The 25,780-nt window shown below is 49.0% G+C and overlaps 1 long non-coding RNA gene across 3 annotated transcripts; it reads left to right on the top strand.

Moving 5' to 3' along the window:
* Positions 1-2,415: 2,415 nt before the first annotated feature.
* On the top strand, positions 2,416-24,378 carry LOC115496996 (uncharacterized). Of its 3 annotated transcripts, none has more exons than XR_012057973.1 (7): positions 2,416-4,087; positions 6,880-7,097; positions 10,550-10,798; positions 16,847-16,970; positions 17,624-17,757; positions 19,367-20,467; positions 21,028-24,378. It is a non-coding gene; the product is annotated as an uncharacterized lncRNA (long non-coding RNA). The 3 variants fall into 3 exon arrangements; XR_012057972.1 differs by having other exon boundaries at positions 19,367-21,198; positions 21,653-24,378; XR_012057971.1 differs by having other exon boundaries at positions 2,417-4,087; positions 19,367-24,378.
* The last annotated feature ends 1,402 nt before the right edge of the window (positions 24,379-25,780 follow it).

Raw genomic sequence — 25,780 nt, 5'->3', positions numbered from 1 at the left:
ACGTGGAAATGGCGCTGGCTGTGCCAGGAGCAGAAATCCTCCTGGGCTGTCCTTTGCCCTCCTCACCCTAGGAAAACAGAGACCTTGGAGTTATTTTAGTGAATTGGAAATTCAAATTGTGCTGAGGCATTGCTTGAAGCAGGAGAGAAGTGGTTGGGAGAGTGGTGTGCTCAGAAATCAGCTGAGCTGGAGCTGCCTGTGCTCGGGCCACCAGCCACCCAGAGGATTGTTCCTCCTGAAGGCCAATAAAAAACCCCTCACCTTTTTCCCAAATTTTAGTTTAATGTGATATTAGAAAGGCTGAATTGTGGTTTAGTTCCAAAAAATCTTATTTAATATCTTTTGACAGGCACTTAAGGCCTCCTTCCACCCCGCTGCTGCAGGCCCTGGGCTTTTATCACATTCTGCTGCCTCTGTTAAAGCCTTGTTCTCCAGGTGCAGGGGCTGCAGGAAAAGCAGAATGAGGTTTGTTTTCTTGTTTCCCTCGCTGCCAATGTTTTTACAGAGCTGTTGAACTACACTTGCCGGGTTTTACCTTGACACTTTCATTTGGAGGCAATCTAATCTGTTCTGACTGCAGATCTGGAAGTGGAAGTCCCAGCGCACGGCAGAAACAAGGCATAAATTTCATCACTCGTGACCCATTATCAGGGCTTTTTTTTTAATCTGCCACTTCAGAATCCGTGTGTTGTTCCACTCCAGGTGCTTTAACAGCTCATTTTCCTTTGGCTGACACTGCTGTGTCACGGTTCATGTCTTTTCTGACATGAAGCTATCAGGTTCTTCCATTTACTCTTCCATTTTATCCCTGCTTACAAATGAGGTTTAGAGGAGCTGAAACCTCTCTGTGGCTGAGGTCTCTCATTTGAGCAGTGCTGCCCTTTGCATTTTATAATTGCTGCTGTACAGCTCCACTTGAAGGGCTGAACATCCTGTGAAATACTTGGAAGAATTACTACTTTAGACAAATACTAGAAAGCCACAGCTGTTTCAGTTGCATCAATGAGCCTTTCGTAGATTTATAAATGCCTGAAAAAGGAAAATATTTCAACATTTCCCAGCGTTCCTGTTTTCTCCCAGTGCTCTTTGCCAGATTGGCACCAAAGCTAGACCAGAATTTGGCCTACCTGTGCCAATATTTTGTGCTCCTGCTGTTTGCAGTGTGTCCCTGCCCTTCCCAGCCTCTGCCAAAGCCAGGGCACGAACCAGGTGCCCAAAGGCCAGGCTGGCAGCTCTGCTGCTGCCTTCTCCAGGCAGCACAAGAACTGGAGGTGTCACTGTCTGCATTAATATCCCCTCATCCTGTGTGCAGTCATCTGGTGTTTTTCACCAAACTCACATAGATTTTATTTTAAAATGTGGCAGGAGCATGTTTTTCTCTCCCTGCGCCCATAAATAGAGCGGGGGGCTGGAGCTGTGCCCCCTCTGTGACTGATGCACCGTGCCGCGGCTGCGGAGGAAAGGCAGCACTTTGTCACCTCGCTGCTGGCAGCCTGAGTCACCAGGGCCAGGCTCCCCTCCTCGAGGGAGGTGTTGGGCAGCCCAGCCCACCCACGGCAGCAACTGGGAGCACTGGGGAGAAGCTGACGTCAGTGGCAGAGCCCTGCTCCGGGAAAGGCTCCAGCGCTGCGTTCTCCTCAGCGTGGCCCTGCCTGTGCCAGCGCTGGGGGAACGTCACACCGAGGGGCGGCTGGGGATGGTCACCCCAGGTCTGCATGGGCAGTGCCCAGCAGGGCTGAGCTGGGTTTATCAGGGCTGAGCTGGGTTTATCAGGGCTGAGCTGGCTCCAGCAGGGCTGAGCTGGGTCTATCAGGGCTGAGCTGGGTCTATCAGATCTGAGCTGGCTCCAGCAGGGATGAGCTGGGTCCAGCAGGGCTGAGCTAGCTCCAGCAGGGATGAGCTGGGTCTATCAGGGCTGATCTGGGTTTATCAGGGCTGAGCTGGGTCTATCAGAGCTGAGCTGGGCCCAGCAGGGCTGAGCTGGGTTTATCAGAGCTGAGCTGGGCCCAGCAGGGATGAGCTGGGTCAAGCAGGGCTAAACTGGATTTATCAGGACTGAGCTGGGTCCCAGCACAGCTGACCTGGGTCTGTCAGGGCTAAACTGGATTTAGCAGAGCTGAGCCGGCTCCAGCAGGGCTGAGCTGGGTCTATCACACCTGACCTAGGTCCATCAGAGCTGAGCCAGGTCCATCAGGACTGAGCTGGGCCCAGCAGAGCTAAGCTGGGTCCATCAGACGTGGCCTGGGTCCATTAGGGCTGACCTGGGTCCATCAGGACTGAACTGGGTCCATCAGGGCTGACCAGGTCCCATCAGAGCTAAGCTGGGCCCATCAGGACTGAGCTGGGCTCATCAGGACTGGCCTGGGCCCATCACACCTGGCCTGGGTCTATCACACCTGACCTGACCCCATCAGAGCTAAGCTGGGTCTATCAGGGCTGAGCTGGGCCCCTCAGACCCGGCCTGGCGTCACGGTGACACCACGCCACTGAAGGATGACAGTGACTGACGTCTCCTCCCGTTTTTGTCCCTCTGCAGCTCAGTGAATTTTCCCTCTCGCCCCTCTGCTGCCGTGTTTGATGATCCTGCTGCCTGCAGCTGCTCTGTTCCTGGTGCTGGGAGCTTTGCTGGGAATTAGATATCACTGAGATATACAAGTGCTGCTCCAGCCACTCCTGCCTCTGACAAAGGAACAGCAATCTAATGGAGTTTTTCAGTGTTCTATTATAACTCTACCATATTTTACTTATACAGTGCCTACCTGGGGGTAATATATTTATTTTATTCCTTGGCAATTCGAAAGTGCCTGGGGCGAGAAGAAAATAAAAAGGCTTTGTTAAAAGCAAAAATGATAAAAAATTATTTCATCCCAGAATCAACAAGTTAACCAATCTGACCTCTCATTAAATATTTCATTTTAGTTGCTAAGTGATTTACTATTTTTTAACATAGCATAGCATTCAAAATGAAATATTTGACACGCGGTGTTTTGATGAGAAAGAAATGTTAGTTAGGCACTAAAAAATTAAGACAACTTGTGGTAATTGATGGACAGCTGTGTAGGATCTGTCAGCCTGCAGTGGGGTTTTTTTCCAAAAGGAGAAGTTTTTTAACAAACTTTTGCCCAGCTCAAGGTCAGCCCAGCCACACACATATACCATGCTGAGCGTTCAGTCAGACCTGCAGAGATTTATGGGCTTAAGAGAGGAAATTTATCCTCAGTGCCTGCACTCCCTAAAATGTAGTAAATAGTAACCCCTGAGGGAGAGCTGCTGGGTGAAGCTCCAGAGGTGGAGACGTGATTTCCATCCCACCTCCACCCCCAGCCAGGGCTGCTCTTTATTTCATTTGTCACCAGAACGTTGCTGTGTTTCCTTGGGGCTTTTTATGATCACAGAATCCCAGAACAGTTCAGCTCTTTAATCCCATCAGTGCCCCCCTGCCATGGCAGGGACATCTCCCACTGTCCCAGCTGCTCCAGCCCCAGTGTCCAGCCTGGCCCTGGGCACTGCCAGGGATCCAGGGGCAGCCCCAGCTGCTCTGGGCTCCTTGCTCTCTCTCCAGGTACATTTTCTCACTTTTTTCTCTCCTTCCAGCTCAGCCCTCTCCCCACCAGGATACAAACAAACACGTTTGGGTCGCCTCATCTGTCAGGAGAGCTGCCCCAAATGAAAACAATCCATTTTTGTGGCTCTGAATCCTCACCCAGAGTGCCAGGGAGGGCAGCTGGGGAGAGGGACAGCCACCCCCTGAATGGGATGTTTTGGGAGAGCCATCGTTAAAACTGCAGCGAGTTGTGTTCCTCTCCAGCTGGGAGCTGGGACATGGTGGCACCTTGAAAAGGAATTCTTTTTCAGTGCATGGGTATCTTAATCCTTTCTTTACATTTCCTTTTAGAACCATATTTATAATTTAAAGCCCACCTCTGTGTGCCTTAATCTGAGACTCTCGTTTGATTTTATTTTATATCTGTGATATAAATCTTTGATCCTTATTTTAGCTTTGTCTGGAATGCAACCACCAAGGAACATGCTAAAGATGTCTCTGCTTTTCCATCAGGATCAGGATTTTCACAGAATTCAGTGTAAGGTAATGCTTCTTCAGTCTAGTTCTCACATTTTAAGAATAAAAGTCAATGAAATGCCACTACAGATATATTTTTTTGGTGCTGTAAATTGCATTCTGATGAATCTTCACTCCTGAACCAGCCCTCCTTCAGCACTGCCAGCAATCCTCTCTTGTTGCTTCTAGCAAGAATTGTCATGGTGATGCATTCTGTTGACCACATTTTTGAAACACAGATTGTTTCTAATTTTGTTTCTCCAATTGACTCTGGGTACTGCACCATCTCTGTTTCAGTCCTCGCTCTCTGTTCTCTGGAGGATTTTTCTCACGACAAACCATGAGAATCCACCCAGGAGCATCTGCCCAGTCCCCTTCCCGTGTGCCAGCCTGGGGAGCCTCTGCACAGCCGCCCTGTGAGGAGCAGTGAGGGGCTGCAGAGGGGCTCAGCCTGGAATAAAAAGGGCCCTGGGGGGACCTTGCACAGCTCCTGACAGGAGGGGACAGCCAGGGAGGTCCTGTCTCCTGGGAAATGAGAGACAGGATGAGAGGACATGGCCTCAAAACGTACCAGAGTGGGTCAGGCTGGGCAGCAGGAGGAATTCCTCCATGGAAAGGTGCTCAGGCCTTGGCACTGCCCAGGGAGGGTTGGGGTGCCCATCCCTGCAGGTGGCACCTGGAGGTGGCACTCAGGGCTCTGGGCTGGGGACAGGGTGGGCACTGGGCACAGCTGGGACTCCATGGGAGGGCTCTGCCAGCCTCAGTGACCCTGGGATTGCAGAGGGTCCCTGTGAGCTCCCCTTGCAGGAGCAATGAGGCTGGAGAGGGATGGGAACACAAACCCTGTGAGGAACGTCTGAAGGAGCTGGGGCTGTTCAGCTGGAGAAGAGGAGGCTCAGAGGTGACCTCATGGCTCTCCACAACTCCCTAAGGGAGGTTGCAGACAGGTGGGGGTCGGTCTCTTCCACCGGGCAGCACTGACAGAACCAGAGGACACAGCCTCAGCTACATCAGGGAAGGTACAGGTTGGATATCAGGAAAAAATTTTTCATGGAAAGAATAATGAAGTACTGGAATTGTCTTCCCAGGGAGGTGGTGGAATCACCATCTCTGGCTGTGTTTGAAAAAAGACTGGACATGGCACTTGGTGCTATTGTTTGTTGAGGTGTTAGGGCATGGGTTGGACTTGATGGTCTCAGAGGTCTCTTCCAACCTGATCATTCTGTGACTCTGTGATTGTGAGGGTGACTCTGCAGCTCCAGAAGATGTACTTGAGATGCTGAGCTGCTCTCTGAATGCAGGAGAAGGGCTCAGAGCAGCAGGGCAGGCACTGCAGGGCTCCTCTGCCCTCTGTGCCCCCATGGCAGAGGCCAGGCCGTGCCCTGAGGAGCTCTCAGCCCTCAGAGAGGCTGGCGAGCTTTAAGTGAGCTGAGAGCTCCACGCTGAAATTAAATTTGGCAGTGAAAGTGCAGTACTTAGGTTCCTCTCAAGTAGTCTTGAGATATAAAAGCGTTTCTGTGGGAGTTCTTGGCTGAGCGTGAGGGCTGGGAGAGGAGTCCAGCAGCCTGTGGAGTGCTGCTGCTTGGTTTGTGGCACAGCAGCTCCGAGAGCAAGGGCTGGCCCCAATTTGAGTATTTGAGTGGGGGGATTTCTTGTGCAGCCGTGCAAGGGCAGAGCTGCTCCTGAGGGGCTGGGAGGGAGCTGGAGCTGCCCACGAAGCCCTGAAGGCAGAGTGCTGAGTGAGCAGCACTGCTCCTGCTCCTGCCTTCCTCCTGCTCAGCCCTGGCTCAGCCCCCGAGCTCCCCATGGAGCATCCCCAGGCTGGCCTGGGGTCTGGGCTGGCTGGGCTGGCAGGGACCCCAGGGAGCAACTCGCTGGGCGTCAGAGCTGCAGGGCTGGGGACACTCAGATCCTCCAGGAATGGGAAATCAGATCCTGCAGGAGTGGGGAAATTCAGATCTGCAGGAGTGGGGAAATTCAGATCCTCCAGAAATGGGGAAATTCAGATCCTGCAGGAGTGGGGAAATTCAGATCCTACAGGAGTGGAGAAGTCAAATCCTGCAGGAATGGGGAAATCAGATCCTCTAGGAGTGGGGAAATTCCAATTCTCCAGGAATGGCGAAATTGGAGCCTCCAGGAGTGGGGAAATCAGATTCTCCAGGAGTGGAGATATTCCAATTCTCCAGGAATGGGGAAATCAGATCCTCCAGGAATGGGGAAATTCAGATCCTTCAGGAATGGGGAAATTCAGATCCTCCAGGAACGGGGAAATTCAAATCCTCCAGGAATGGGGAAATCAGAGCCTCCAGGAATGGGGAAATCAGATCCCGCAGGAATGGGGAAATTCAGATCCTGCAGGAATGGGGAAATCAGTTCCTGCAGGAATGGGGAAATTCAGATCCTGTAGGAATGGGAAAATTTAAACCTTCCAGGAATGGGGAAACCAGACCCAGGCTCCAGGAGAGAGCTGCTGCAGCCCCCTGGGGATGGGGGCAGGGAGCAAGGTGAAATTTGGGCAGTTCCCCATGGGCCCTGAAATGCTTCTCACAGTCACACGGCTCTGAAGGGATGTGCTGTGTCCAGCCATGGACAGGGAAACACCTGGTACAGCATTTGTGGATGTTGCTGAGAAAAACAGATTTATTTCTGCATTGGGAATGTTATTTCTGCATAAGGAATGTTATTTCTGCATTGGGAATGTTATTTCTGCTCTCCCTTATCTCCATAGGCAAAACTGTCTGAGTTTTTCAAATAATAAACCCAAGCATGTTTTGCATATTATATTCCCAAGAAAATTATGTTTTCTTCTGTTGTTCAAGGAATAACAAATTGAATTTGAGGAATGCTGTCAGTTTTGGCACCGTTTCAGAGAGAACATTCCAAAGGAAAGGAAACCCTTCAAGGAGAAGTGGAGGAGGATGGAGGCTGCTGGGTTCTTTCCCATTTCACACACATTTCCACATCCCTGTCCTTGCTCAGGGATCTGCAGGGACAAAGCCCAGGGAGCTGGGAAGGCTGAGCTCCACCTGCACAACAGGTAATGCCAGGCTGTGTGCAGACATAAGTCTTCTATAGAAAGAGAAAATTTGATGGGAAATCTATGAAAATGTGAGAGCAAAGGCCTGAAAGATGTCTCAGTGAAAACTCAGCTCATCCCAAGGCTGAGGAACAAACACAGAACCCAGGATATGGAGGCAAATGTGTTTGTTTTCAACAAAAATCTTGATTTACAAGAGGTGGCAACTCCTTATAGTGTACACAAATGTCACCAAGTTGGTTTTTCTAAGTTATGAGGCCATTTTGGCATCAGCTTGACAGAAATGTAAATGATTTTATCATTAGTGCACAGCCTTGCTTGCCAGCAAAGAGAAATCTGCAGGAGCTCTGTGTCCCCTGAACTCCTGGAGTGGTGACACAAAGTCCTGTGGCTTTACAGGAACAATAAATTGCAGGATTCACCTGGATGGGAATTTATGGATTCTGGGGCTGTTTTCTCCATCCCAGGCACTGCTGTGCCTTTATGCCCCTGTTGTAGAGGAGCAATAACAATTCCCAAAGCTCCCGAGGTGCCAGCAGCACTGGTGCTCTTCTAGATAAATACTGCCATTAGGTATTGCTTCAAAACCTGGTTTGGGAATGTTTCTTGTGATTCAAATAATTCTGAAGGACATTTTTTTATACGGCACTGATCAAGTCATGGATGTGACAGCTTTTTTGCAAGAATGACTTTTAAATTGAAATATTGAAATATCTGAGCAGTGGAATTATGGCTGTGGTTTTCCACACCTGGTTTTTGCTCTGATCTCACATTCTCTCCTTAGTAAAGGGCTTAACATTTTTATTTTCTTTTTAAATATAAGTTTTTTGATGAAGAGAGCATCTTAAATGCATACCAGCAATGGGGTGTGAGAGCTCTGCTGCTGAATCTGACCACCCACACCCCCAAATCCCAGCCTGGTTTCAGTTCCATTCTTCATTCAGTGCCAGAGTACGTCTGGATTTATGTGAGACCCTGGAAAAAATGGGTTTGTAGTGAACACAAACAGAAACTCGCCTGGAATTGATCCTTTCATCCACAGCAGTCAAATCTTGTCCCACTCTTTGCCTGTTTTCACACCTTCCTCAGCTCAGAACTGAGAGAACCAATCTAGACAATCCCAGAACAAATGGCTTTGCTTGTCTCCAACTCCTCTAAACTCCATTTCTGAAGCTGTTTTTATTTCGTTTGAAGCTGTTTTCCAAAAAGAAGAGATGTTTTAGGAAATTCCAGTATTGACAAAGGAAGATTTTCACAAAGTTGGATTTTACATCTGGATAGGATTTTACTGGATGACCACTGTTTTTCCTAGAAAATACCCCTACCCTCTGTCTGGTCCTTTTTTCTTGGTTTGGATTTTCTCACCTGTTGAGAAAGGAGTGGATGAAAAATGTCAGTATTTTAATTGTTAAAAGAGACGAATCTGAGGTTTGTTGGGAGGCATTCAGCACTTGCTGGGACAATATTTTTAGTTTGCTGGATGTTTCTATTGCTCTGTAAAGAAATTCGTGTTGGAGAGGTAACTCTGCAGAAGTGTGAGGAACTAATTCACACGGTGATAAAATAGTTATGGAAATGAGATGGGGAGGGCTCATTTATCTGAAAGATTACTCAGGAATAGCATCAATCACCAGTATTGGATAATGAAACCCTACTGGAAAGGAAAGCTGTGGCCCCTCATACCTGAGCACAGAGAAGGGGATTTACCAGCTTCCTGGGGGATTTTATATCTGCTATAAATAGATGGCACCAATATTATTTTGCAGTTAGCTTTGGTTTTGTGCAGCATGGGCAAATAATTTGGTTTGTTGGCAAAGCTCAGTGCTCTGGAAAGGTCAGGACGACAACCAAAAAAACCCCAGAAATGTTGCACTTAATTAAAAATAATATAAAGAGAAGTACTATTTTAAGATTGAACATAATATGTGTAACATGCAGGAAGTAAATTAGGAACTCTGAGACGTAAATAGCACAGAATCCCAGAATGGTTTGGGTGGGAAGGGACCTTAAAGCTCCTCAGGTGCCTGTGCACTGCCACGGCTGGCTGAGCAGCGATTGCAGGGGAAGGGCTGGAGCCTGCCTGGGGTGGCACAGCCCATCCATCTCTGCCTGCAGACCACAGCAGAACTCCCTGCGTGCCAAGGACGGGGTCCTGAGCTGCACGTGGGACCAGCACAGCTTTTCTTTGGGTGGGGAGAGGCTCCAGCTGTGGGGCTGTGCTGCCCCATCCCTCTGGGAGGGAAAAGCCAGAGCCAGGGCACGGGGGGATCCTGCCTAGGCTGCAGAGTCTGGGCACCACAAAACTCAGTGGGACTCCCCTCCTCCTCAAACGCTGCAAAAAACACTTGTGGGAAGAGTTAGATGGGCTGTGGGGCAGGAATTGTTCCCTGGCACAGATGCCCAGAGCAGCTGGGGCTGCCCCTGGATCCCTGGCAGTGCCCAAGGCCGGGCTGGACAGTGTTTGGGGACACCTGGGACAGGGGGAGGTGTCCCTGCCATGGCAGGGGTGGAATGGGATTTAAAGCCCCTTCCCACCCAAACCATTCTGGGACTCTGGGAAGTCTTTGTCCATCAGGTGCATAAACTTCAAGAGATGGGCAATAAATCCCAGCAGACCTGTAAGGAATGATGGGGTGTGCAGGGCAGCTCCAGCTGAGGCACACAGGGTTTATGCAGTCACCCATTGAACATCTGCCCCAGAGCAGCTCTGCAACACATCCTTCCTCCAGACTGACACACAAGATTAGCTCAGATTGCTTCTGTCTATTGCTTTTAAGCAAAAAACACCCCTTTGATTTCATATTGTTACAGCAAAATAATTGGTTTAATTAGTTAAACCTTCCCAGCTGCAGAGAGCAGGAGATGTGTGATTTTTCATTGCCTGCCATGCCGTGCTCTCAGGACACTCTGGGCTCTGAGCAGAGGCTCCTCAGAGCTTTTCCTTTGATTTGAACACGACTCTGCACACCTCAGGCAGGAGCAGCTCCATGGCAGGGGCTGTGCTGGCTCCCAGCCCCTCTGCAGACGGCGCCAGCTGCAAAGCAGGCAGATGATCTAAATTGGAGCTAATAGGTAGGAAAGTGGGCTGGGAGAAGATTGCAGATGCACCCTGAACCTGCGAGATGAATGAGTTTGTGCTTCTGCAAAATCCTGCTGGCAGAGCTGCTCAAGCCCCAGGCAATTACAAGCACAGGTACTCGCATGGCCAACAACCATGGGGGTTTTAACCCCAAGAGGGTTAAAAATGTTTATTTGTAGGATGGGGGAATGTTGACCTGAGATCTGAGAGCCTTTTCCTTCCTCCACTCTGCACAGAATCCTTGCTGAAGCTGTTAAGGCATAGGCAGCCATAGCTTCTTCCTCAGTCCCTTCTTTTAAAGATAGGCAAAGTTTAAATATTAAGCTTTTATCTTGCAAAATTCAGACTTTTTCTCTTTTTTTTTTGTTTTTAGGGCAGGGGAATCCCAGAATCCCTGAGTGTGGGTGGCCATCAAGCAAACCAAGGCAGTGTCCTGCTGAAATCCCAAATGCCCCGGGTGCCCCTGCCCAGCCCAGGAGCCTGTCCTGTGCTGTGTGAGGTGGGAATTGTCCCTCTCAGCGTTCTGTGGCAGCCCTCAGTGGCACCTGGCTGCTTCAGCCCCGTTATTTATGGCAGCCAAACACGGCGACGCCGCTCCCGCTGGCGTGCAAACACCGATGAGGTAAGAAAAGCCATAAAAGCTTCTGAGACCTCTTAATTTCTCCCCTTTGAATCATCTGTCATAAAACCTCGCCGGAGATGGGATGTGCTCGCTCAGAGGTACAGCTAGTGTGCTCTTTGATGCTGTTGTTTGCGAAATCTCTGACTTATTGGCAATAAATAGGGGGCTGTGCTTGGCCTGGAGGAAAGGAGATTTTTGCCAGCCTGTGCAGTGTAGGTGGCACTTGATAAACGCAGCCCTCAGCTTTGGGAAATGCAGGAAGTGGTTGGGTGCTGAGCTTGAGGAGAGGAATCCCCAAAAACTCGGATTTTGGGAGACAGAGTCTATCAAAACAAAGTGAGGAACGCACTGCTGGCGTGCAGCTCCTGCCAAGTATAACTGAAACCAAACTGGCAGAAATGCCAGGGACAATTCTGTTTTCCCAAAAAAGCTCCGCTCTTTGGGTGTAAAAACCTAGAAAATGTGTTTTTTCTCGTTTTTCTGGTTTTTCTGCTGACAGGACCTCCCAGGCTGCTCCTGAATGAGTGACACCTTTGCAGCCCTGGGCCAGGTGTGATGCTGAGCTCACCTGTGGCTGTGCAGGGCAAACAGGATTTGCTCCCACACAAATCCCTGTGGCTTTGCTGTTCCTGAGTGTTCCCCAGCAGGGTTTAAGAGCTGTGCAACATCCCTGGAGCCTCAATGGGGGGAGTTCTGGGGAGGGATGGACAGGCTGGGTGTCCCGGCAGTCTGAGACAGCTCAGGAGGAGGAAATGAAGGATTTTTCTCCCTTTGTGCCATCCAGGCAGATTTGGGCAGCTCTCAGCATCCCCTCAGAGCAGGGCAGGGTGAGAGGGCGTCCTGCCCCAGCAGTGGAGGTTTCTCCTTGTGGAAAATCCAGGAGAATTAACATTAGAACCTCGTGCCTGATGTTAAAGGGACACTCATGCTACACTTGCCGTGTCCCTGGAGGTCTCGTCTGGGAATTAAAATTTGAATTGGCCGATAAATAGTGATTCATTCTCAAAAAAAAAGCCAAACAAATCATACTTTCCTTAATTAAACTCTTGGAGTTTTTGGTTAATATCTGGCTCCATGGTCTGATCCATCTCCAATTCATCCTTTCTTGTCTAGCTAGTTTTAATAACTGCAACACCCTCAGCTGTTGTTTTGTTCAGGTAATAGAGAACAATTCAGCCTGAAGAAAATTAATTTTCCTGTTTCACGTGGTTTTGGGTTTCTTTTTTTTTTTCCCTTTTTTTTTTTTTTTGTTTCTTGTAGTTTTTCAAATGAATTCTAGAAAATAGCAATGAAAATATGGGAGGGAAGTCTGAAGTAAACATTGATTTTTACAGTGCAATAATTTATGGTACCAACTTAATAAGTGGTGTGACACGAGCAGCTCACCCCCCATTTATCATGCATTGATAGTTTGATTCCAGAACTTTTAACTCCACTGCTCTCTGTGACATAATAAAGGACCTGCCAACATTCCCATTAGAACCACGAGACTTTAGGAGTTCTGCTTCAGCTATAAATATCAGTATTTGGAATCTGTGAATTATTTTGCAGAGTAACAACCTCGGAATGACGTGTTCCAGCAACTAGGATGAAATAAGACCTTGACATTTTTGAACATCAGGAGGACATCTCCTCCTTTCCAGAAGAAAAGGCTCAGGGGTGCTTTTCCTTACGTCCACCTTGCAAAGTTAACCAACTCAGAGACATCTCCTGAGCTCAGATCAGTCATTTGAGCTCCAAGATGACAAGGAGGAGGCAGCAATTTCCATTCTGAGTTCTGATCCGGGCTGTCTGGAGTGGAGCTGGCTGGGCTGCAGCTGATCCCACCCTGCAGGATCTGGGCAGGGGCTCGGGCAGGGCAGGGACAGCAAGAGAGGCTGACTCCAGCTCAAGGACTCCCCAGAATTGAATAAAAATAGAATTTAGCTCACCAATTCACTTATTTTTCACTTATTTTTCATTGTTTTCCCATTAAAACAGTTTGTTTCCATGGAAATTCCGAAGGCAGAAGATGCACTCGTGCCCCAGGTCCCACCCAAGGTGAGGCTGTGCTGGTTCCTGGGCTCCTCCTTTGTGTTTGTGGCACAAACACTCCCAAGAGAGAGGGGACGTTCCTGGAAACCCACCCTGCTTCGGGGGGAACTCTGTACCTGAAAGGCTTTGCAGCTCCTCAGCCTGGAGCCCTGTCCTCCTGTCCGTCCTTCTGGAAAATCCAGACATTCCCCTCACCACCCAGGGCTCAAACAGCTCCACCTTCCAGGTTTGTTGGTTCAGGAACTCCTAAAAAAAAAAAAAAAAAAAAAAACAACGGGATAACAATGAAAAATAAGTGAAAAATAAGTGAAAAATAAGTGAAAAATAAGTGAACTGGTCAACTAAATCCTATTTACACACCCAGTGTCTAAAGAACTGCAATAAAAAGGGTGTGTGACTATGTTTGTCTTAGCTTGGGTTGTAGGGATTTGATGCACATTCTATAAGTTGTTAAATAATTTTGTTGGGGCATTTGATCTCCAGGTTGGTACTTTATTACCACAGATCACTTGGAAACAGGAAAGGCACCTATGGAATTGGAAAACAATTTATAGTTTGTTGTTTTTTGCAGTAACTAGCTCATTTGAAACCCCATTTTTAGCAAGAAATAATGACTTGCTTTATTTAGAGACTATTTTAAATGCTCTCGAGGTATCTACTGAATATCTTGACATCACAGATAAATCAGGAGCAGACTCAAAATTAGCCCTGCACTGTTCTATATTACAGTATGTTCTATATTACAGTATGTTCTATATTACAGTTCCATTACCCAGCCCTTGTACAATGCACTCGGAGATGGGAGAAGGGACAGGGTTTGTCCTCAGAGCTGTTTGTGACACCGAGGGGCCTCACCCTGACCAGGTGCCGGGTTTGGCCCCGAGGCTCCGGGCTGGGGTTTTTGGGGGGCTGTGAGCAGCCCCAGGTGCTGACCTCGCTGATGATTTCTGGGGTGCTGCTCTCCGTGCATTCCTGGCACATCCAAAAGCGCCAGCAGAGAGGTGGGAGCTCACCTGAAGGTTCAGGTAGTTAAACTGGCCTAATTCCTGTCCGAAATAATCAGGATAAAACCTGCACTATTCCAAGGTGGAAAACTGGGCAGCAGGGGCTGGGGTCAGAGCTGCTCCAGGGGATGCCCCTGTGACCTGGGGCTGCTGCAGGGGCAGGATTTGCTCTGTGATGCCACAACTGCTGAGCTGCTTCCTTCCTTAATTAAAACATGCATCATTAACAGTTAACTTCGTGCCTTCCCAGACTTGGCAGGTCCTTACTGGGATGGATGAGGTCCTTAATGGGACAAACAGGAGCTTTCCATCAAAAGCAGCCTCTGCTTCAGCTGTCTCTGGTCCCCTTTCCCTGCCCTCCTGCAGGCTCTGGTGACACTGCTCAGCCCAGAGGACCCCACAGCCTTTGGGGTGGCAGGAACTTTGCAGGGCATGTGTTCTGCCCCCATTAGCACAGGAGGAGCATCCCCTGAGCTCTCCCGGGGCAGTGCTCCTCCCGAGCAGTTGGGTTTCCAGCTGGAGGAAGCAGCTCCTGCCCGTGAGCAGCTCTGGGGTCCCCCCAGCCCCAGTGCCCCCGGCTGGCTCGGGCAGGGATGCTCCAGCCCCGGCACACGGCAGCCTCTGCCCGCATTAACCCGCCACTCACCGCGGGTATTTCCTCTCCTTTGCCCCTGGACCTTCTTGTTCAGGAAAACATAGAATAATAATAATAATAATAATAATAAAGGAGCATTTGGAGCGATTTCGTTAGAAATCCATCAGACTGTCAGACAGTCTGGTGGCATCAATAATTCCCTATTAAGCCCTCTACACCCATTATGGTTTGTGCTTTTCCTCTTTTTTTTCTCGAAGTTAGTTTCCAGGCAACCAGTAAGAACTGAATTGCATTAAGCTATTAATTCAGCCCTGCACGCCAGCTCCAGCTCCTGCAGCCCAGCTCTGCCTCTGCTGTACAAGGTTTCCTCCTAAAACCCCTTTTATTGGTTTAATCCCCGGCGGGGCCCAGCCCCGAGCACTGGGGTGGGAATGGCAGGGTGTGGGCTGGGGTTTGGGATGGTTTGGGTTCCAGTCTGGCTGCTGGGGAGTGGTTTGGAGCAGAACTCTGGGGAAGGTTGGTTTGGTCACCAGAAAATGCACAGCGATCCCCTGGCGTGTCCTTCATCCCCACATCAGACGTGGCCCCAGTATGTCTGCATCAAGAAGATTTTTGGTGATGTGAGGGTGGTGGGATTGGTGATTAGAGGGTGGGCAGCTCTGGCACAGCTGGGGCTGCCCCTGGACCCCTGGCAGTGTCCCAGGCCAGGCTGGACAGGGCTGGAGCAGCCTGGGACAGTGGAAGGTGTCCCTGCCATGGCAGGGTGGGATGGGATGAGCAGAAGCAGAGTCTCATTACTGTAATTTGCACTTTGAACACAGGCAGATGTTATGTCAGAGATCCCTTCCTTTCAGGGGAGCACATGGATTTAAGAACGTGACTTATTAATGAATCCTGGTATGGGCAGTGCCTGTGCATCAATAATGGAACAGGGAAGAAGCAGCAGTAATGAGATGGAACCACCCCGAGCATGACATGAAAATCTTTGCAGAAGCTAAAAAGGAGTAATTTGAGTGTTGTGCTGCAGAGTTAATGAATGTAGTGCTGGAGAAAGGAACTACACTGGCAGCTTGGCAATGAACTTCCCTGCTCGCTCCCTGCAGCAGGGCAGGGAGGCTGAGCCCCTCATTTTCCTTCCAGGCTCAGCTCAGAGGAAGCTGTAGAAGTGGGATGGAGATCTGGGCTGAAATCAGCTGTGGCTGATAATTACAATTCTGAGATGTGAAATCCAGCCTGGACTGAGCTGTGCTGTGTCTCAGGAGTCAGAAAGGTCACTCACCATTCCCCAGGCTGTGTTAGAATTTACAATGTGTTGTATATACACCTGTATGTATTATTTTGTTCTGTTTTTGGGAAAGGTCCTTCCCCCAGAGGGTGCTGGCACTGCCCAGGGAATGGGCACAGCCCCAGAGCTCCAGGAGCCTTTGGACAGTGCTCCAGGGATGCCCAGGGTGGGATTTGGGGTGGCTGGGCTGGGGGATCCTGCTGGGTCCCCCCAGCTCAGAACATTCCATGATATTCCCCAGGTCACCTCAGAGATCTCCTCCATGCAGACCCTTGGATGAGCTTTGTCTCAGGCTTTGAGCTGCGCTCAGTGACTTGTGGGAGTCACTGGAGAAGCTCTGATGGGGATTTCTGGTGAGGCCACAATTAGAAAAATCAATCTCAAGTAAAAGAATTTGTCTTTATCCACTGCCAAAAAACCAACAAAAAAATTATAATGAATAAATGTAACACTAAAAAAAAAACCTGAAAGTGAAGCACCAAAATAAAGCCATTTCAGATCAAGCTACCATGGCTTTTGTAGAATAGTTGACCTGGGATAGAATTTTAAAAGGTGATTTTAAAAAAACTATTAAGAAAATAAACTACATTTCTGAGCTCTTTCCAATTTCTGTCATTAGAGATCTATGACATAAGTCTGAATCACAGAGGTGACAAATTCCAGGCCCCAAAAGGAAACCATATCTTCATCAAACTTCACTGGAGAAACAAAATTAACGAAGGTCTGCTGATTATCAGCACATCATAAAGGCTCTTCTCTGCAGCAGCCCTAAGAACCTGGATGGGTAAGAAGGGTTTCCATGCCACGCTGGATGCTCAGATTTTTGGGACAATTCCAACATATCTGGGACAGGGAGGTGCCATCCTCGGGGGCTGTGGCTCCATCAGCAGATCCAGAGCACCCCTGTGGTCAAGATGCTGAATCTAATCACGTTCTCCATTTCTGGGCCATATTTTATTAAACATTTTCATCACTTTGAACTGCGCATTCCTGCCTCCCCAGATTTATATCTGTAATTAGGGGATCGTTATTTACCAGCTGGTACAAAGACACCTTTCAGCAACATCATTCAAATGTCAGGAGTTACTGCCAGTTCCAGATGAATAGTACACTTATTTCTTTGGCTACAGGTCAGGAACGTGGCTGCTGTCAGGAACCTTTGGAAACGCTTCAGAAATGCTGGGAAACAACTATTTGTTGAAGAAAATCAGTTATTTGTGAAGGAAAGCGATCCTTCTCCCAGATCTAAGTTCGGTAATGAGTTGTTTTTATTTAACAAAGTCTCTAACAGATGGTGTTGCTAAATTTTGAATATTAGGGCTGGTTTTGCAAGAGGCCTCCACACAGGCTGATGAACACAGGGGAGATTTCACATTTCAGCTCGAGCTCGGGGCTGATCCTGTGGTCACTCCTGGAGCTGGAGTGACCTCCCCATGTCTGCACCCACAGCACTGCCCCTGGAGGGGACCCTGGATGAGAGTGCTCCAAAGAAAACGTATTTATTGTGTGTGCTCTGTAGGGGGAATCACAGAATGGGTTGGGCTGGGAGTGTCCCAAGGCAGGGACACCTCCCTCTGTCCCAGGTGCTGCCAGCCCCAGTGTCCAACCTGGCCTTGGGATCCAGGGACATCCACAGCTGCTCTGGGAAATCCCCTCCAGGGCCTCTCCACCCCACAGGGGATGGTCTCTGAGGATCTCAGCAATTTCTTGGTTATCTGAGATTATTTTGCAGTTGGTTTCTGGAAGGTCTGTGCTCAACACCACCTGTACGGTCAATTCTCTCATCCCACCAAAAATCCCATTAAATTGGGAAGCTGTGCTTGCCACACATCCCCATTTCCTGGGCAGTGAGAATCAGGCAGTGGTGCTGCCAACCAAGTCTGACCAGCATCCTTCTTGTTCCCTAGGGCTGAAATCCTGGAAACAACCATGGCCTCACCAAATCCAGCAGCACCAGTGTCAGCCCAGCACGGCCACTTCACAGATGTCACCTCTCTGCTCCCCTGCCCATGCTCCAGCAGGAAGGTTTGGGCTGATGATGGTGAGATGCTGCCCACGCTTCTCCAAACCCAATTCTCACCCTTTTTTTTTTGCTTGCTACCACTGCTCAAGCTCTTTGTTGTGCTTCTAGAAACGCTCTGTTCCTTTGGAAATGGGGGTCAGACCTCTGCTTGGTCTCATTCCTGCAAACCCTTCCAGTGTCAGAGGCATCCCTGGCTGTTCAGTCTTTCCAGGCACCCAGAACTCACCTGGACAAAACCTTCATCATTTAGATTATTTTCTCCATAAGCAACACAAGCTGGTGGGGTTTTTTCCAACGTGGGAATGCAGCTGATGGAAATGAAGGGTGACTGTGCACATGTAATTCAAGGGAGTAGCTTTGGGGAAACATCAACCAGGGGAAGGAGGAAAAGAAATTTGAATTCAATTGGATTTTAGTAACTTCAGCTTAGGTTTGAATCATATTTCCGTGCCTCTCTCTCTCTCCTCTGTTTGCAAGTTTTATTGCTACGGCTCTCGTGTCTGGGAGCGATGTGAATTAGTGGGTTTGTTATTGCTGAGAGGGAGAGGAACTGCAGCAGCAAGGAACGAGATGGTTCCCTGGAGTCCTGTGCAGGAAAAGTGTGGAAAACCTGGAGCCGAACCCAGATCCCAGGAGACACCCAATGGCCCCAGAAGGGATGGTGGGGTGGGCCAGCAGCTGCCAACAGGAAGCTCAAGTCGAGCTTTAAAACTCAATTAGCATGAGGGATGTGATGGAAACGGGGACATTTCGGGCAAAATCCTCCCTGCCTCGCACGGGGCCCAGGAGCTTTGCAGCTTTCCTGTCCTTGCTTCCAGCGGTGCCCAAATGTGAGAATTTTGTGCAGTTTCAGAGCGAGGATAAAAGTGAGAAATCATTTAACAGCCCGAGCTCCAGCGGGAGCGTCAGCAGGAGCTGGATTGATGGAAGTGCCCCAAATTGAGGGTGGTTTCAGGGAGATTGTTTTTATTGTTGGCTGCAAGCTTTTGGTGAAAGCTTCTCTAAGTGAGTATTTTGGGATGAGGCAGAGACTCCTCACAGGGTGAACCAAAGATGAAATTACAGGTCTTTAACAAGAGCTGCTCTCATAAATGAAAAATATGATGTGGCACAGTAAAAATGAGACCGTTGTCCTGAAGTCTTTGGCTGTGTCCTTTAAAGTGTACTTTGGGGATTAATCAGCCAATGATTGTGTCACAGCAATTTGGCTCAAGTGGGTTTTTGCTTACATCGCAGCCTTAGATTACAGACTCACTGTCAATTAAATAATTTTAAATAATGCAGCTGTTAAACTTGCCTGGCGTGGCTCTTGGCTGCTTTGCTTCCTCACAGTCCTGCTCCTCCAGCCCAGCCACGTTCTCTGGAGGCCTCTCCTGCAGAAGAGAGGCTGCAGATTGTTCCTCTCCCTGTGAACACTCGGAATCCAGCCCCTCTCCATCTCCTCCAGGCCCTCACTCCCCCTGGCTCTGGGCTCTGGAGCACTCCCAACACACAGCAAAAGGACCAGGAAAAGGCACTGACCAAAGAGAGACCCAACGTGCAGCCCTTGACCAGTGGAGGAGCTGGAATGAGTCTGCTTCCCTCAGGGAATGCACTAATTGTCATTTTTTTCCTTCTGATTTTTCAGACTGTGTTCACAGAATCACAGGATGATCACAGTTGAAAAAGACCTCCAGGAACATCGAGTCCAACCTTAAATGTTCTTTAGATTTGAACAAATCCACCATTTCACTGGTATAGAAATGGAAAATTAACTCCAGAACACTCCAGTCTAAAGAGTTCCAGCCTAGTTCTGGTGGGGTTTAAGCAGACATTTCAAGTAATTCATGTTTGGAATGCCTTCACAACTTTTGCCTCATAAAAACAGAAAAGGACGTAAAGTAATGGTAAAAATTCCCATTTAGGAAGGGAAGATTCTCCTTCCTGGCAGTGAGGAAAAGGGAAACTTGCTGTGTTTGAAGAGGATTGTCAGTGGTTACTTTGATTTCCAACATTAACTCAGCACATCCCAATCCAGCCCGCTCCCAGGCGTTGCTCCGGTGGGAAGTTGGTGATTTATGGGGTGGAATTTGAATTCCATGTCGTGTTTAGGAGCACTAAAAGCTCCTGCCCACTCCTGTGGCTCCCCAGGGCCAAGGCTGGGCAGGCTGTGCCCTCTGGAAGCGCTGGGGCTGCCTCAGGTAACCCCTGCTGCTGAGCCACCGGCTGCAAATGGAAAAACAGAACACAGGAGGGCTTCTTCCTCCCTAAGTGCTCTCATGGGGCTGCCTGTCTTTTACTTCTTCCTCTCTTCTCCAAAATGCCTTTTTTTTTTTATTATTTTTTCCCCCTCAAAGAGCATGAAAAGGAAAATTGCTAATGAGTCAAACCACCAGAAAAATCAGGGGATGTCTTGAGGACATGGATTTTTCTCCGTGGCTGTGGCAGAGCTGGAGCCCACTCAGTCTCCAGCACAGCCACCCTAATTAAATTAACTGTCTGCAATTAACACACAGCCCAGCATCACTCCTCTAATTCATCTTCTGGTCTCCAAACTGAACTGCTTTTAATAAAAACCTTATAAAAAGCAATTTTATTCTTGTCTACTCACACCAACCCTGAGCCACCACTGGTGTGTCTTAAATATTCAGTTTGATTTAGGCAGAGTTGGACCCTGAGCTAATGGAGGAGCCAGAGTGGGAACATGAGACACCTTCTAAACTTAGAGAGAATGCAGAGCACCGTCCAGGTGGGTAATTAAAGAGGAAGGAGAGAAACTCTCCAAGTTTAATACAAAAATAAATGATGGGTTTAGCGCTGCTGCATGAACATCGCATTTCCCAGTAGTAAAAGCTTGTGTGTATCTGGGTCAAGAGAAAAAAAGAACTGCTAAAATTAAGAAACACTTCTAAGTTTTGGGTTATTAGAAGTGAGAGAGGTTCAGTGAGAAATTCTGGATTGTCAGTGGTGCAAATGAGGTTTTCCTGATGGGCGGGTGAGTTTCTGTTTGACTTTTTCTTTAAATATTTGCAAGAAAATTAAGGGCAGCGCTTTGGCTCTGCAAATATTGGCATCAGGTTTTCCCCTTTCATTAGCAGGACCAATATTTGCTGAACTGAACCCGTGACCCCCAGGGCAATGCCCAGAGAGATGGACCAGGGATCCTCCATGCCCTGAGGGGTCGACTGGGGGGAGCAGGAGCTCAGCACTGGCTGCTTTTAGCAGAACTAAATGGGGGAAATAATTTAATTCTGGGCTTTTTCTGTTAAAAAACAGTGTTTGAGTGAGAGATGTGCTTTTCACCCAGAGATCTCCTGTCTGCCGCTGCTTTGGTGCTTCCAAGGGCTCGTGTTGCTTTTGCTGTGCCAGTCTGGTGCTGTGCCCCTTGCTGGTGTTCCTCAGCTTTATATTTGGAATTTGATGTCCATGGAAATCTGTGGGAATCCTTTGAATTTCTGCAAGCCCTAATTGAAATGACAGGTAATTAATTCTCCACTGTGCCACAGCTTCCTGAGGTGCTGCGTGTGCCTCTGAGGGATGTTCCTCCCTTCGAAACTCCAGATCCCTGAGGAAACCCTGCACCTGCATTTGGGGGTTGGATTTGGTTGGTCTGGGAGCTGAAAATTCCCCATTAGCACCTGCCAATAGACTGCATGAGTCACAGCCTGGCTTTTCCAAGAAATTCCATCTTTCCCACCTGCTGGAAAGCAGGGAGAACAATACAGAGTGATTTTCAAAAGCCCCTGCACGGACCAGTTCCCTTGGTTTGGAATGGTTCTCTGTGATTTATTAGTCAGAAATTCCATCATATTTTGTACCATCCTTCACAAATCTCAGCTCCAATTTTTTCCCTTCTCGAAGCTGTCTTGTGAATAACAAACCCCACATTGTTCTTGTGTGTGTTCTTCTGAATTTATTTCATGTCATCTTACAGGAAAGGAAAAAAAAAAAGATGCAGCTCCTCTCACTTAGCCCCTTTGGGACAGCAGCCACAGATGAAGAGCGAGCAATCAACATGTCAGGATAAAATTAGATTGCCACGGAGTACAAGGTTTGATCCTATATCTGTATCAGATTTGGGCTTCAGCTCTGCATATCACAATGAAGCAGTCCTTGCTGAAGGTGCTGGGCCCAAAGCAGCTCCTGTCACACCTGGGAGAAGCTGGGAAAGGCAGGAATGTCCTGCTGTGCATTATTGCTGGTATTTAATTGTGGTTCTGAGGAGGGGTGGCTGCAGGCAGGGCAGGGATGGAGCCAGGCTGGAGCCAGCACCAGGAGCTGGGGGAGCACAAATCCCCCAGATCCCCTTCCCATGCCCTGCTTTGCGCTGGGGTGTCCTTTGGAAGTGAGGAAAGTGCATTTATGGTGGATAACTGAGATGGGAGATGGGTCTGGCAGCATCCCTAACACAGTCCATGGCATCCAGCCCAAATCAGAGCCCAGGGCTGTGCCCAGCTGGGTTGGGCTGGGTTGGGCTGGGTTTGGTTTGGTTCAGCTGGGCTGGGCTGGGCTGGGCTGGGTTGGGTTTGGTTTGGTTTGGTTCGGTTTGGTTCGGTTCAGTTCGGCTGGGCTGAGCCGAGCCGAGCCGAGCCGAGCCGAGCCGAGCCGAGCCGAGCTGAGTGATGCAGCGTGGCACAGCAGGACCCAGAGCTGGCTCCCCCAGGGATGAACACCAGGATCCAGAGGCCCGCCAGGTGAGTGCTGAGAAAGGTGAACCCAGGGGAAAATTCATTTCATGGAGGATGATAGGGCATGAAAGAAAGCCGTGGTTAAGGACCAGAAAATGGGGAAAGGGCAGGATTGCCTGATAGTCAGTCTATCAGAGCGAGAGAATAAAGGTAAAAATCTATACGCTGAGCCCACAGCAACAGAAAGGAGCTGTTAGCATTACCTGGGGAGAGCAGGCTGTCGATGTTTTCTGCCTGAGTTTGCTGTTGCTGTACACTGGCTAAAGCCTTGCACAGACCAGGCTTGCTACAAAATGAATGAAGAAGGGCACTAAGGGAATAAATAAAAGAGATGAGGAAAAGATCTCTACTTGTACAAAATGTGCACAGCCATGAAGAGCCCTTACAGAAAGAAAGTTAAAACTTCATTTACAAAGAGCTCTCCTGACTTGTGTCATAAAATGTTCCAAAACAATCTCATGACTCAATTCCTGCAGCCATTGAAGTAGGAAGAATTACATAAGATCTTTGCTGTTTGCTTTATTTCATGCTTAACTCATATTCTCAATGATTCATTATCAGGATTTGTCAGGACTAATTAGCAGAGTGCCAGCTGTGGTAGGATTGGGTCCCACGGCACCTTCCAGTGGGGACTCCCCTGGATCACTCTCCTGGAGAATTGGGGAACAGCAGCCAGTGGCCATGCTTTGGGCTAACTGGGCTGGGCTGGGCTGGTCCAAAAGGGGATGTACTTGGTGCCTGAATAAATGGAGTTTTCTGTAACTCTATTACAGCAAACAACAAAATCTATGAAGTTCCCAGGATGTTTCTTTTCTCTGCTAAAGTGACCTCTCTTCAGTTCAGCAAAAACCATTGAATTCCCAAAGGACACAGCTGGAAATCAGGAAGGTGTGGGTGTGAAGATGTGGGGTGTGGAAGGTGTCCCTGCTGTGGCACAGGCTTTGGGGCTGGATGCTCCCTAAGGGCCCTTCCACCCAAACCAGGCTGGGCTTCCTCGCCTCTGTGGCTCCGTGTCCAGCTTTTCCTGCTGCTGTGAAATGAGCACTGGGCTCCTGTGGAAGCAGTTTCCAAACAAAGCCTTCCTGACCTGCATTTATACAGGCAAAGTCATCCCTCAGAGAGCCCTGTGCTGTTCTGCTATTAAAAACAGAGTCATTAAGAGTAATTAACTTCTGGGCAGCAACAGCAGAATGTCCAGGACCCGTTTCCAGGGATGTGGGTGCGGTGGCACTGCCGAGCTGCAGCTCTGCCCACCCCGGGGTGCCCTGGGCAGTGGGGCTGGCCCGGAGCAGTCCCAGCGTGGTGCTGGCAGTGCTGGGCTCTGCAGGACTGGGGCTGCTCCAGGGCTGCAGGAGGAGGATGCCTGTGAGGTGATACACGGAATAAATAACCAGACTCCACGAGCTGGGGTAGCTCTGGAGTGGGTGTGTATTGTCAGTGCCTGGCACAAGTGAGATATCTCCCCAAAAACTTGTGCCCCGAGCCTGCTCTGACCCACACCTTTATTCCCAAGGTGTTCCATGTGCAGCACATTGCACAACTTTCCCTGCACATCCAACCCTGGCCTGGCCTGGCCTCTCGTGCTGAACAGCTCCAGCCCTTCTGGGCACGCCTGGTTTGCTGTGGTGGTCCTGAGGGGTCCCTGGTGGTCTCTTGAGGCTGAAGATTTGGTCTTCCTCATGTGAACTTTTGAAATTTTCCTCTTTGTGCATGTGCTTTTGGTCCTTTGGTGCTTATCTGAGTACATCTGCCAGTCTCGATGGGCTTGGAGACAGAGCAGCCTCTTTATCTGGGTCCTTTGCATCCCTTGGTTTTGTTCTTTATGCAAGAAGCTTCAGTAACTTGCATTTTCCTATGCCCTTTGTACCACGGCAGAGGTTTCTTAAGTAAAAGGTTAAAATTCAACATATAACTCTACAAGCTAGAATTTAAATGCTTAATTTATTTTGTGAATTTAAGTGAACCCCAAAAATCTCTGTTTCACCTGGAGCTTCACAAGGGTGAGCTGTGTGTCCGTCTCCCCTGAAGGGAGTGCCATGCCCTAGCCAGGGGCTGGGACAGAAGTCACTGGTTAAAGGTGTTTTTCAGAAATATATAAAGCATTTTTTGTCAGTGTTCTTTCAGGGGAAAAAATCTATCAAGTATTTTTAAAGTGTTTTGCTTAAAATTTGGCGAAGATGTAAAGGACAGAAAAAGGGGCGCTGATGGCAGGGAGGGAAAAGCCTCTCGAGAGCATCCTGAGTGATTCCATCAGCTTTAATGCCACTTTGTCCCTTGGAAAAGTCCAGGCAGCACAGCCAGAAGGGGAGGAGGAGACCTGCCTGAGCTGGCTGGGTCCCTTCATTGTCTGACATTACAACACTATTATTATTTGGAGAAAGCTGTCTTATTTAATTATCCTGAATGTGCAATTCCATCATCTCTAATTCAGCACTGGAGGAAGATGTTCCAAGCATTAAGCGAATCAAAATATTCTTCGTAAATAAGTAACTGAGAGAATAATAAGTGTTTGGAAAGAAGAAGTTATTGTTCCCTGTGACTGGCAGCGAGTTTAATGATTTGGCTGAAGTGCCCATCTAATAGAGCTGCCTGCTTGGAAGATCTGTGATCTCCAAGGAGTGCTCGGAAGGTGTCTCCTGTGTAATTGATGGATGCATTCCTCTGGAAGGCCTGGATGGCTTCAGAGCCCGGGTGGGGATGGATGGGGATGGATGGGGATGGATGGGATGATGGGGATGATGGAGCTGCAGGGGTGGCAGCTCCCCACGGGCTCTGGGAAATGCCACCACTCTCCTGTCCCCGAGGCAGTGGTGTGGAGGGAGCTGAGATCCTGGCCAGAAAGAGGAATTGCTGCCAGAGCACCCAAAACCTCCTGGGAAGTGCAGGGCCTTCCTCCCCTGTCCTTCTGCTCCTTCCTGGGGTGGGAAATGTGGCACCTGATCCCTGCTCCAGGACTCTTTAACCACTCTTTAACCTCTGTGTGCTGCACAGTCACAAACCCATCGAGATCCACCTTCAGATCATCCATCCAGTGGTGAACATGGCACTGCCAGGTCCAGCCTGGATGTCACCAGCTTGGCCTCAGCTCATGGCCAAGGGCTCCTTCTTCTCCTTCTTCTTCTTCTTCTTCTTCTTCTCCTTCTCCTTTTCTCCTCCTCCTCCTCCTCCTCCTCCTCCCCCCCCCGCAAGCAGTGGCAGCAGGCAGGGCACAGGAGGCAGCCCGGGAGGTGTCTGCAAATGGAAAATAACTCAGTGTGTGATGCTGAGGGCCCCTGAGAGCATCAAAGGAAGGGAAATGCTTCTCCCCACGGGATGGCTGAGGTTGGCTCTCAGAGCTGCTCTGCTTTTCCACAGGGTCACAGCAGTGCTGCAAC

This window comes from Taeniopygia guttata, chromosome 12, assembly GCF_048771995.1.
Source record: "Taeniopygia guttata chromosome 12, bTaeGut7.mat, whole genome shotgun sequence".
Lineage (NCBI taxonomy): Eukaryota > Metazoa > Chordata > Aves > Passeriformes > Estrildidae > Taeniopygia > Taeniopygia guttata.
The sequence above is the reverse complement of the archived record's forward strand: the minus strand, read 5'-3'. Positions and strand labels throughout refer to the sequence as shown.